The sequence below is a fragment of the Lissotriton vulgaris genome, chromosome 1_1, assembly GCF_964263255.1.
Source record: "Lissotriton vulgaris chromosome 1_1, aLisVul1.2, whole genome shotgun sequence".
NCBI lineage: Eukaryota > Metazoa > Chordata > Amphibia > Caudata > Salamandridae > Lissotriton > Lissotriton vulgaris.
The window spans coordinates 1367851105-1367864657 of NC_141685.1; the positions used below are offsets into that span (position 1 = coordinate 1367851105).

A 13553-nucleotide genomic window follows, 5' to 3' on the forward strand; every position below is an offset into this window, starting at 1 on the left:
TATAATTCGGAACACTCAGGGCTACTCCTGTGATAGGCTGAATGTGTTCATTGCTTCCTCATTCCTTATACAAAGGCTTTATCGCCTCAGTGGTTGATAGGCTAAAACCGTTTCCTGGCCGCCTGCTTGTGAACTGGCAGGAGTCAAAGATCACACATACACTGGTGGGCCTGTAATGGGACACCAATGCAGAGAAACTCACCTGGTACAGATATTCTATTCTGTCTATTAGACCTGCATCTCCTCTGTACCTCCTCAAGCCATCTGTATGTGAAGCAAGAAAGAGTTAAGGAAAGGTCCATCTACACTTTTATTGGGAGGATGCTGCCGTGAGCTCCTCCCAGCTAATCACACAAACAGCAGTAAAGCAAGATAACTACACAGTTAGGGGGGACTGCATGGTTAGGTTTTTGAGGAATTATTGAAACTGACCTCAGTGACCCATAATCAGAGCTGTGGCTAATGACTGCATGCCTAATTATGATGAAGCAAGCACCATGGCTCGTAGGAGCCCCACAACATACTTTTCTTAGCTCATTGAATTAAAGTATAAACTTCTGCCATGTGTGAGTGGTAAAGGCTTGTTAATTTTGTTGCTTTTCAAATTCACGTCTGACAACAAGACGAAGGAACATTGGGGCATCAGACGCTTTGGAAAGTAGCCACCAACTGCAGAGAAAGAGAGAAAGAGGGAAAAGACAGTATGAGGTGTTGAGAAAACTGCAGCAGGTACAAGGAGCTCAAATGAGATTAATGGCGCCTAAATAGAGCACGTAAAGGAACAGTTACAAATCTAAGAAAAGGGAAAGAAAAGACAAGGAAAAAACACAGAAAGAGCTTGTAGATGAAATTCTCTTCCAGGAACAGCAGGTTAAGAGAAATTACACAGGGAGCAGTTAAGCTTGTAACACGGGGGAGAATAGAAAAGAAAATGCCGTTTTATGAAGTGTGTTTGCCTAATCCAGCTAGCACTTTTAATTTATTTCTCTATTTGCTTCTTTTATTGGTAAAGTAAGTTTCAAGTGCATGCACAGGTATGACCGAGAGAGCCAGGGTATAATAATTTGAAGCGTTTGCACCAGCGCTAATGAAGGACGAGAGTTATAGCAAAGATATGAAAGGGGGACGATAATAAATATGTGATATGGCAATAGTGACACCAAAATAAGCCACCTATTTATAAAACTGACATGGAAGAAATACTAAAGGTTAACTTCTGAAATTGTAGCCGATGTTAAAAAGATTCTCGTTGTCGGCAGGATTCGAACCTGCGCGGGGAGACCCCAATGGATTTCTAGTCCATCGCCTTAACCACTCGGCCACAACAACTGACTGTAAGGTGTGTGCACATAATCTGTATGCAAGTTTTCAAGGTGTCCCACAGCAAATTCCTGATATTCTGCAATGCACTTTTTAAAAATAATGTTTTTTTTCAGCAGGCACATTCTCTCCTAAAAACAAAAATTGCATGCGTATATCTCTAGTTTGGAATACCATAGGCTTGCATGCATACTCTCATGGGTCACTCAAGTTTTTTGGACCCTATTGCACTCTGTTTTCGTGCTGCTTTTAGTATATGGCCCGTATTACAGAAGTCTACCATCTTTGAGTATTTGAGGCTCCTTTGTAAGTGCTTTATATTTTTTCCTTGAAGAGCTATATAATAAAGGGGTCCGGTAAAGATTGCATTTATGGAAGATAAAAGAAGGCCCACTTGTCTCACCAAATGCTGTAGAGAAACCTGATGTTTTACTCATGTTATCCTTAGTTCGTTTTTGTTAGAACTTGCATTCTTAAGGTGGTCCCAACCCCACCTTATTGCTTTTAACCTCCGCATTTTGCGGTATCCTTTTGTTGGCCTTAGGACTCTGATCACTTTATTGCTACTAATCAGTGCTGAAGTGCACGTGCTTCTTCCCTAATCATGTGTATAATTGGAGTATACCTGACTGACAGATTTAATTTACTTGAAAGCCCCTTGTAAAGTGGTATACCATATACCCAGGGACTGATTGTGCCGCCCAAAGAAATAGTATTTCAAACCTGTCTCAAGCCTGCTACTGCAGTGTACTGCCACTTCGACTTGGCATTTAAAACTACTTGCCAAGCCTTAAACTCCAATTTTATTACATATCAGTAACCCCTAAGGTAGGCCCTAGGTAGTCCTAGGGGCATCATTCTATGTATGTAAAAGGTAAGACATGTACTGTGGTAGTTTGTATGTCCTAGTAGTATCAAACAGTCTATTACATTTTTCACTACTGTGAGGTCTGCCCCTCTCATAGGTTAGCATTGGGTATACCCTTATACTTTTTGGGGGGTAATTCCATATCAGAGAGGAGAAGCTTTATTTATTTATTGATAAATCCTATCTACTGGTGAGGTTGGATTTAATCTTACTATTGTATAAATGCCATTTTTAGAGAGTGAGCATTTCTCTGCACTTACTGCTCTATTTGCATGAAAACCTGTCTTCAATTGACGTCTGGATTGGGCTGCGAGACAGCTACATATGTGCATTCCCTGTAGACAGCCACAACACAGGTCACTCAACTGCAACTGCATTCATCTGCATTCTGATTGGCCTGGGGGAGAGCTCCGCTCCCCTTACCGCAAATATGTTCAAGAACGATAATTTATGTCAGTAAGTACAGTATACCTACATCTTATAATCATGTGTGTTTAAATAATTTGTCGTTAGATCGTTTAAATATTGAAAAGGATCTGTTTTTAATAGACATTTTACAAAATCAACTGGTACATTTGGGAATTCTGTAAAGGAAAAACCCAACTGCCGTGACATTGCCAACCACATTGCCGTGACTCAGATTCGAACCGAGGTTGCTGCGGCCACAACGCAGAGTACTAACCACTATACGATCACGGCGAGCTACTTGGGCTCAATAACGTACAGTGACATGAAGAAATTATAATTCGGAACACTCAGGGCTACTCCTGTGATAGGCTGAATGTGTTCATTGCTTCCTCATTCCTTATACAAAGGCTTTATCGCCTCAGTGGTTGATAGGCTAAAACCGTTTCCTGGCCGCCTGCTTGTGAACTGGCAGGAGTCAAAGATCACACATACACTGGTGGGCCTGTGATGGGACACCAATGCAGAGAAACACACCTGGCACAGATATTCTATTCTGTTTATTAGACCTGCATCTCCCCTGTACCTCCTCAAGCCATCTGTATGTGAAGCAAGAAAGAGTTAAGGAAAGGTCCATCTACACTTTTATTGGGAGGATGCTGCCGTGAGCTCCTCCCAGCTAATCACACAAACAGCAGTAAAGCAAGATAACTACACAGTTAGGGGGGACTGCATGGTTAGGTTTTTGAGGAATTATTGAAACTGACCTCAGTGACCCATAATCAGTGCTGTGGCTAATGACTGCATGCCTAATTATGATGAAGCAAGCACCATGGCTTGTAGGGGCCACACAACACACTTTTCTTAGCTCATTGAATTAAAGTATAAACTTCTGCCATGTGTGAGTTGTAAAGGCTTGTTAATTTTGTTGCTTTTCAAATTCACGTCTGACAACAAGACGAAGGAACTGTGGGGCATCAGACGCTTTGGAAAGTAGCCACCAACCGCAGAGAAAGAGAGAAAGAGGGAAAAGACAGTATGAGGTGTGGAGAAAACTGCAGCAGGTACAAGGAGCTCAAATGAGATTAATGGCGCCTAAATAGAGCACGTAAAGGAACAGTTACAAATCTAAGAAAAGACAAGGAAAAAACACAGAAAGAGCTTGTAGATGAAATTCTCTTCCAGGAACAGCAGGTTAAGAGAAATTGCACAGGGAGCAGTTAAGCTTGTAACACGGGGGAGAATAGAAAAGAAAATGCTGTTTTATGAAGTGTGTTTGCCTAATCCAGCTAGCACTTTTAATTTATTTCTCTATTTGCTTCTTTTATTGGTAAAGTAAGTTTCAAGTGCATGCACAGGTATGACCGAGAGAGCCAGGGTATAATAATTTGAAGCGTTTGCACCAGCGCTAATGAAGGACGAGAGTTATAGCAAAGATATGAAAGGGGGAGCGATAATAAATATGTGATATGGCAATAGTGACACCAAAATAAGCCACCTATTTATAAAACTGACATGGAAGAAATACTAAAGGTTAACTTCTGAAATTGTAGCCGATGTTAAAAAGATTCTCGTTGTCGGCAGGATTCGAACCTGCGCGGGGAGACCCCAATGGATTTCTAGTCCATCGCCTTAACCACTCGGCCACAACAACTGACTGTAAGGTGTGTGCACATAATCTGTATGCAAGTTTTCAAGGTGTCCCACAGCAAATTCCTGATATTCTGCAATGCACTTTTTAAAAAATAATGTTTTTTTTCAGCAGGCACATTCTCTCCTAAAAACAAAAATTGCATGCGTATATCTCTGGTTTGGAATACCATAGGCTTGCATGCATACTCTCATGGGTCACTCAAGTTTTTTGGACCCTATTGCACTCTGTTTTCGTGCTGCTTTTAGTATATGGCCCGTATTACAGAAGTCTACCATCTTTGAGTATTTGAGGCTCCTTTGTAAGTGCTTTATATTTTTTCCTTGAAGAGCTATATAATAAAGGGGTCCGGTAAAGATTGCATTTATGGAAGATAAAAGAAGGCCCACTTGTCTCACCAAATGCTGTAGAGAAACCTGATGTTTTACTCATGTTATCCTTAGTTCGTTTTTGTTAGAACTTGCATTCTTAAGGTGGTCCCAACCCCACCTTATTGCTTTTCACCTCCGCATTTTGCTGTATCCTTTTGTTGGCCTTAGGACTCTGATCACTTTATTGCTACTAATCAGTGCTGAAGTGCACGTGCTTCTTCCCTAATCATGTGTATAATTGGAGTATACCTGACTGACAGATTCCTTGTAAAGTGGTATACCATATACCCAGGGACTGATTGTGCCGCCCAAAGAAATAGTATTTCAAACCTGTCTCAAGCCTGCTACTGCAGTGCCTGTGCTGCAGTGTACTGCCACTTCGACTTGGCATTTAAAACTACTTGCCAAGCCTTAAACTCCAATTTTATTACATATCAGTAACCCCTAAGGTAGGCCCTAAGTAGTCCTAGGGGCATCATGCTATGTAAGTAAAAGGTAAGACATGTACTGTGGTAGTTTGTATGTCCTAGTAGTATCAAACAGTCTATTACATTTTTCACTACTGTGAGGTCTGCCCCTCTCATAGGTTAGCATTGGGTATTCCCTTATACTTTATGGGGGGTAATTCCATATCAGAGAGGAGAAGCTTTATTTATTTATTGATAAATCCTATCTACTGGTGAGGTTGGATTTAATCTTACTATTGTATAAATGCCATTTTTAGAGAGTGAGCATTTCTCTGCACTTACTGCTCTATTTGCATGAAAACCTGTCTTCAATTGACGTCTGGATTGGGCTGCGAGACAGCTACATATGTGCATTCCCTGTAGACAGCCACAACACAGGTCACTCAACTGAAACTGCATTCATATGCATTCTGATTGGCCTGGGGGAGAGCTCCGCTCCCCTTACCGCAAATATGTTCAAGAACGCTAATTTATGTCAGTAAGTACAGTATACCTACATCTTATAATCATGTGTGTTTAAATAATTTGTCGTTAGATCGTTTAAATATTGAAAAGGATCTGTTTTTAATAGACATTTTACAAAAACAACTGGTACATTTGGGAATTCTGTAAAGGAAAAACCCAACTGCCGTGACATTGCCAACCATAATGCCGTGACTCGGATTCGAACCGAGGTTGCTGCGGCCACAAGGCAGAGTACTAACCACTATACGATCACGGCGAGCTACTTGGGCTCAATAACATACAGTGAAATGAAGAAATTATAATTCGGAACACTCAGGGCTACTCCTGTGATAGGCTGAATGTGTTCATTGCTTCCTCATTCCTTATACAAAGGCTTTATCGCCTCAGTGGTTGATAGGCTAAAACCGTTTCCTGGCCGCCTGCTTGTGAACTGGCAGGAGTCAAAGATCACACATACACTGGTGGGCCTGTAATGGGACACCAATGCAGAGAAACTCACCTGGTACAGATATTCTATTCTGTCTATTAGACCTGCATCTCCTCTGTACCTCCTCAAGCCATCTGTATGTGAAGCAAGAAAGAGTTAAGGAACGGTCCATCTACACTTTTATTGGGAGGATGCTGCCGTGAGCTCCTCCCAGCTAATCACACAAACAGCAGTAAAGCAAGATAACTACACAGTTAGGGGGGACTGCATGGTTAGGTTTTTGAGGAATTATTGAAACTGACCTCAGTGACCCATAATCAGAGCTGTGGCTAATGACTGCATGCCTAATTATGATGAAGCAAGCACCATGGCTCGTAGGAGCCCCACAACATACTTTTCTTAGCTCATTGAATTAAAGTATAAACTTCTGCCATGTGTGAGTGGTAAAGGCTTGTTAATTTTGTTGCTTTTCAAATTCACGTCTGACAACAAGACGAAGGAACATTGGGGCATCAGACGCTTTGGAAAGTAGCCACCAACTGCAGAGAAAGAGAGAAAGAGGGAAAAGACAGTATGAGGTGTTGAGAAAACTGCAGCAGGTACAAGGAGCTCAAATGAGATTAATGGCGCCTAAATAGAGCACGTAAAGGAACAGTTACAAATCTAAGAAAAGGGAAAGAAAAGACAAGGAAAAAACACAGAAAGAGCTTGTAGATGAAATTCTCTTCCAGGAACAGCAGGTTAAGAGAAATTACACAGGGAGCAGTTAAGCTTGTAACACGGGGGAGAATAGAAAAGAAAATGCCGTTTTATGAAGTGTGTTTGCCTAATCCAGCTAGCACTTTTAATTTATTTCTCTATTTGCTTCTTTTATTGGTAAAGTAAGTTTCAAGTGCATGCACAGGTATGACCGAGAGAGCCAGGGTATAATAATTTGAAGCGTTTGCACCAGCGCTAATGAAGGACGAGAGTTATAGCAAAGATATGAAAGGGGGACGATAATAAATATGTGATATGGCAATAGTGACACCAAAATAAGCCACCTATTTATAAAACTGACATGGAAGAAATACTAAAGGTTAACTTCTGAAATTGTAGCCGATGTTAAAAAGATTCTCGTTGTCGGCAGGATTCGAACCTGCGCGGGGAGACCCCAATGGATTTCTAGTCCATCGCCTTAACCACTCGGCCACAACAACTGACTGTAAGGTGTGTGCACATAATCTGTATGCAAGTTTTCAAGGTGTCCCACAGCAAATTCCTGATATTCTGCAATGCACTTTTTAAAAATAATGTTTTTTTTCAGCAGGCACATTCTCTCCTAAAAACAAAAATTGCATGCGTATATCTCTAGTTTGGAATACCATAGGCTTGCATGCATACTCTCATGTGTCACTCAAGTTTTTTAGACCCTATTGCACTCTGTTTTCGTGCTGCTTTTAGTATATGGCCCGTATTACAGAAGTCTACCATCTTTGAGTATTTGAGGCTCCTTTGTAAGTGCTTTATATTTTTTCCTTGAAGAGCTATATAATAAAGGGGTCCGGTAAAGATTGCATTTATGGAAGATAAAAGAAGGCCCACTTGTCTCACCAAATGCTGTAGAGAAACCTGATGTTTTACTCATGTTATCCTTAGTTCGTTTTTGTTAGAACTTGCATTCTTAAGGTGGCCCCAACCCCACCTTATTGCTTTTAACCTCCGCATTTTGCGGTATCCTTTTGTTGGCCTTAGGACTCTGATCACTTTATTGCTACTAATCAGTGCTGAAGTGCACATGCTTCTTCCCTAATCATGTGTATAATTGGAGTATACCTGACTGACAGATTTAATTTACTTGAAAGCCCCTTGTAAAGTGGTATACCATATACCCAGGGACTGATTGTGCCGCCCAAAGAAATAGTATTTCAAACCTGTCTCAAGCCTGCTACTGCAGTGTACTGCCACTTCGACTTGGCATTTAAAACTACTTGCCAAGCCTTAAACTCCAATTTTATTACATATCAGTAACCCCTAAGGTAGGCCCTAGGTAGTCCTAGGGGCATCATTCTATGTATGTAAAAGGTAAGACATGTACTGTGGTAGTTTGTATGTCCTAGTAGTATCAAACAGTCTATTACATTTTTCACTACTGTGAGGTCTGCCCCTCTCATAGGTTAGCATTGGGTATACCCTTATACTTTTTGGGGGGTAATTCCATATCAGAGAGGAGAAGCTTTATTTATTTATTGATAAATCCTATCTACTGGTGAGGTTGGATTTAATCTTACTATTGTATAAATGCCATTTTTAGAGAGTGAGCATTTCTCTGCACTTACTGCTCTATTTGCATGAAAACCTGTCTTCAATTGACGTCTGGATTGGGCTGCGAGACAGCTACATATGTGCATTCCCTGTAGACAGCCACAACACAGGTCACTCAACTGCAACTGCATTCATCTGCATTCTGATTGGCCTGGGGGAGAGCTCCGCTCCCCTTACCGCAAATATGTTCAAGAACGATAATTTATGTCAGTAAGTACAGTATACCTACATCTTATAATCATGTGTGTTTAAATAATTTGTCGTTAGATCGTTTAAATATTGAAAAGGATCTGTTTTTAATAGACATTTTACAAAATCAACTGGTACATTTGGGAATTCTGTAAAGGAAAAACCCAACTGCCGTGACATTGCCAACCACATTGCCGTGACTCAGATTCGAACCGAGGTTGCTGCGGCCACAACGCAGAGTACTAACCACTATACGATCACGGCGAGCTACTTGGGCTCAATAACGTACAGTGACATGAAGAAATTATAATTCGGAACACTCAGGGCTACTCCTGTGATAGGCTGAATGTGTTCATTGCTTCCTCATTCCTTATACAAAGGCTTTATCGCCTCAGTGGTTGATAGGCTAAAACCGTTTCCTGGCCGCCTGCTTGTGAACTGGCAGGAGTCAAAGATCACACATACACTGGTGGGCCTGTGATGGGACACCAATGCAGAGAAACACACCTGGCACAGATATTCTATTCTGTTTATTAGACCTGCATCTCCCCTGTACCTCCTCAAGCCATCTGTATGTGAAGCAAGAAAGAGTTAAGGAAAGGTCCATCTACACTTTTATTGGGAGGATGCTGCCGTGAGCTCCTCCCAGCTAATCACACAAACAGCAGTAAAGCAAGATAACTACACAGTTAGGGGGGACTGCATGGTTAGGTTTTTGAGGAATTATTGAAACTGACCTCAGTGACCCATAATCAGTGCTGTGGCTAATGACTGCATGCCTAATTATGATGAAGCAAGCACCATGGCTTGTAGGGGCCACACAACACACTTTTCTTAGCTCATTGAATTAAAGTATAAACTTCTGCCATGTGTGAGTTGTAAAGGCTTGTTAATTTTGTTGCTATTCAAATTCACGTCTGACAACAAGACGAAGGAACTGTGGGGCATCAGACGCTTTGGAAAGTAGCCACCAACCGCAGAGAAAGAGAGAAAGAGGGAAAAGACAGTATGAGGTGTGGAGAAAACTGCAGCAGGTACAAGGAGCTCAAATGAGATTAATGGCGCCTAAATAGAGCACGTAAAGGAACAGTTACAAATCTAAGAAAAGGGAAAGAAAAGACAAGGAAAAAACACAGAAAGAGCTTGTAGATGAAATTCTCTTCCAGGAACAGCAGGTTAAGAGAAATTGCACAGGGAGCAGTTAAGCTTGTAACACGGGGGAGAATAGAAAAGAAAATGCTGTTTTATGAAGTGTGTTTGCCTAATCCAGCTAGCACTTTTAATTTATTTCTCTATTTGCTTCTTTTATTGGTAAAGTAAGTTTCAAGTGCATGCACAGGTATGACCGAGAGAGCCAGGGTATAATAATTTGAAGCGTTTGCACCAGCGCTAATGAAGGACGAGAGTTATAGCAAAGATATGAAAGGGGGAGCGATAATAAATATGTGATATGGCAATAGTGACACCAAAATAAGCCACCTATTTATAAAACTGACATGGAAGAAATACTAAAGGTTAACTTCTGAAATTGTAGCCGATGTTAAAAAGATTCTCGTTGTCGGCAGGATTCGAACCTGCGCGGGGAGACCCCAATGGATTTCTAGTCCATCGCCTTAACCACTCGGCCACAACAACTGACTGTAAGGTGTGTGCACATAATCTGTATGCAAGTTTTCAAGGTGTCCCACAGCAAATTCCTGATATTCTGCAATGCACTTTTTAAAAAATAATGTTTTTTTTCAGCAGGCACATTCTCTCCTAAAAACAAAAATTGCATGCGTATATCTCTGGTTTGGAATACCATAGGCTTGCATGCATACTCTCATGGGTCACTCAAGTTTTTTGGACCCTATTGCACTCTGTTTTCGTGCTGCTTTTAGTATATGGCCCGTATTACAGAAGTCTACCATCTTTGAGTATTTGAGGCTCCTTTGTAAGTGCTTTATATTTTTTCCTTGAAGAGCTATATAATAAAGGGGTCCGGTAAAGATTGCATTTATGGAAGATAAAAGAAGGCCCACTTGTCTCACCAAATGCTGTAGAGAAACCTGATGTTTTACTCATGTTATCCTTAGTTCGTTTTTGTTAGAACTTGCATTCTTAAGGTGGTCCCAACCCCACCCTATTGCTTTTCACCTCCGCATTTTGCTGTATCCTTTTGTTGGCCTTAGGACTCTGATCACTTTATTGCTACTAATCAGTGCTGAAGTGCACGTGCTTCTTCCCTAATCATGTGTATAATTGGAGTATACCTGACTGACAGATTCCTTGTAAAGTGGTATACCATATACCCAGGGACTGATTGTGCCGCCCAAAGAAATAGTATTTCAAACCTGTCTCAAGCCTGCTACTGCAGTGCCTGTGCTGCAGTGTACTGCCACTTCGACTTGGCATTTAAAACTACTTTCCAAGCCTTAAACTCCAATTTTATTACATATCAGTAACCCCTAAGGTAGGCCCTAGGTAGTCCTAGGGGCATCATTCTATGTATGTAAAAGGTAAGACATGTACTGTGGTAGTTTGTATGTCCTAGTAGTATCAAACAGTCTATTACATTTTTCACTACTGTGAGGTCTGCCCCTCTCATAGGTTAGCATTGGGTATACCCTTATACTTTTGGGGGGTAATTCCATATCAGAGAGGAGAAGCTTTATTTATTTATTGATAAATCCTATCTACTGGTGAGGTTGGATTTAATCTTACTATTGTATAAATGCCAGAGACACGCCCACTCTGTTGGCCACGCCCCCTCGACATCTTGTATAAATAGAGAGCGCTGCGACGAGGCGCTTCATTAGCTATTGGACTCCTGAGGCGGAAGCCGGGAGAACGCATAACCTGTTTTTTTAAAACTTTTAAACTGTAATAACGTGTTCTATCACCTCCCCTCCTACCTGCACTTCTTGGCTTCACTTTAAACAGCGCTCCACGCTGCAACGATCCCTCACCTCCAGACGCCATTCTCGAGCACGAGGCGCGCCACAGACACGCCCACTCTGTCGGCCACGCCCCCTCGACATCTTGTATAAATAGAGAGCGCTGCAACGAGGCGCTTCATTAGCTATTGGACTCCTGAGGCGGAAGCCGGGAGAACGCATAACCTGTTTTTTTAAAACTTTTAAACTGTAATAACGTGTTCTATCACCTCCCCTCCTACCTGCACTTCTTGGCTTCACTTTAAACAGCGCTCCACGCTGCAACAATCCCTCACCTCCAGACGCCATTCTCGAGCGCGAGGCGCGCCACAGACACGCCCACTCTGTTGGCCACGCCCCTTTCAAACTCCCCGCCTCACGACCATAAATATGTGTCTTGGTAGGAAGCGCAGCGGACGAGCGCAGCGGGCGCGACGATTGCGCGCCGAAGGCGCGCCTAAGGCAAGCCCGTCTGCGCCCGTCCGCGACCGGCCGGGACTAGGGGCCTTACACTCTGCCCCACCTATCACCTATAGCCCGGACCTACTTCGCAGCTACCAGGGCCCCTGGCCCATCACGACCAGTACCAGCTCTCGCATCTCTGCTCTCGGCATAGCCTCCCTCTCTCCCCTTCCTCACCCTCCTCCCACTCTGGATACCTCGCCTACGGCCTGTAGGCCTGCTTCTCCGCCAAACCCCAAACCCATCACAGCTTTCTACCTCAACACCCGCTCTGCTGTCGCTCACTCGCACGAACTCTCGGTCTTGCTGGACTTACAGGCCCCAGATCTTCTCTTCTTAACCGAAACCTGGTTCTGCGATGACTCCCTCCCTGCACTCCTATCCACCCTCCCAGCCTCCTACTACGCCCTCAGGGCTGACCGCCCTTCGGGCAGAGCCGGGGGCGGTGTGGCAGTCATTGCACGTACCGATTTCCCCTTTCAAATTCTCCCTTTTCCCAACATTGCTACCACCGAATTCCTGGTGATTCGCACAGTATCCACCTCCCCTCCTCTTACCTGTTTCCTTACCTATCGTCCTCCTCAGTCCCCCCTGCAGTTTCTTCCAGATTTTTTGGAAGTCTTGGCTACCATTGCTATCAACAACTCCTCCATCCTGCTCCTTGGCGACTTTAATTTCTGGCCTTCCGATCCTGCTGAATGTCTGTCATCTAAGGATTTCTCCGAAACCCTCCACTCTCTTAACTTCACACCCCATGTTCACTCCCCCACTCACATCAAGGGCCACCAGCTTGACCAAATCTGGTCCCTGAATTGCCCTGTGGAATCCTTATCTATTTCCCCTTGCACCTGGTCCGACCATCATTTGATTTCATTTCTCCTTCCTATTCTCCCCCCAGCTATGCCCCCCCGACCCAAAAACACCTGGGTCCGATCATGGGGCCGGGTCAATCTTGAGAACCTCTCCTCTCTCCTCGCTGGTTCTCTCCCGCCTCTTCAGGGCCTCACCACCGTCTCCCAGGCTGACGCTATAGACCAGTGGCTCTCCCGCAGCTGCGACTCCGTCGCCCCGCTCAAGCGCATTACCTCAAAACGCGACAAAGATGCCAATCGGTGGTTTAACCAAGAGCTTAAAGCCACCAAACTTACAGTTCGCCGCGCAGAGCGGGCCTGGAGGAGAAACTACTGCCCCACCTTGAAGCTGGAATATATCAATATCCTTAACCAGTACAAAAAAAGCACCCTGGAGGCCAAAACAGCTTATTTCTCCTCTAAAATCTTAGCAGCGGAGAACCAGTCTAAAGAGATCTTCTCCATCGTCCACAACCTGGCATTCTCGGACAGAACTACGCTTAAACCTGCCCCGTCAAATGATCTCTGTCTTTCTCTTAACAATTATTTCATCCAGAAAATTATCACCATCAAGGCCAACATCCCCCCACCCCCCCCTTCTTTTGTGGACCCCCAATGTCCCCCTCCCAAAGGCAAACTAACCACCTTTCCCCCTATCACTCGGGAAAACCTGACTTCACTGGTGCCTTTGATCAAATCTGGCTCCCCTCTTGACCCTTGTCCTGCCCTTATCCTCCGTCACATCTTTGTCTCCTGCCCAGATCCCCCCCTTCACCTCCTCAACAGTTCCCTTGCGCAAGGCATAGTTCCTAGTTCCTTGAAGTCTGCGGTAATTGTGCCTATCTTAAAAAAACCTGG

General features: G+C 43.4%; 4 non-coding genes across 4 annotated transcripts; all 4 read right to left on the reverse strand.

Moving 5' to 3' along the window:
- Positions 1 to 1247: 1247 nt before the first annotated feature.
- TRNAS-AGA (transfer RNA serine (anticodon AGA)) lies at positions 1248 to 1329 on the reverse strand. The gene has a single exon. It is a non-coding gene; the product is annotated as a tRNA-Ser (tRNA).
- A 2836-nt stretch (positions 1330 to 4165) lies between these two features.
- Positions 4166 to 4247, reverse strand: TRNAS-AGA (transfer RNA serine (anticodon AGA)). The gene has a single exon. It is a non-coding gene; the product is annotated as a tRNA-Ser (tRNA).
- A 2844-nt stretch (positions 4248 to 7091) lies between these two features.
- Positions 7092 to 7173, reverse strand: TRNAS-AGA (transfer RNA serine (anticodon AGA)). Its single transcript has one exon. It is a non-coding gene; the product is annotated as a tRNA-Ser (tRNA).
- A 2847-nt stretch (positions 7174 to 10020) lies between these two features.
- On the reverse strand, positions 10021 to 10102 carry TRNAS-AGA (transfer RNA serine (anticodon AGA)). The gene has a single exon. It is a non-coding gene; the product is annotated as a tRNA-Ser (tRNA).
- Positions 10103 to 13553: the final 3451 nt, after the last annotated feature.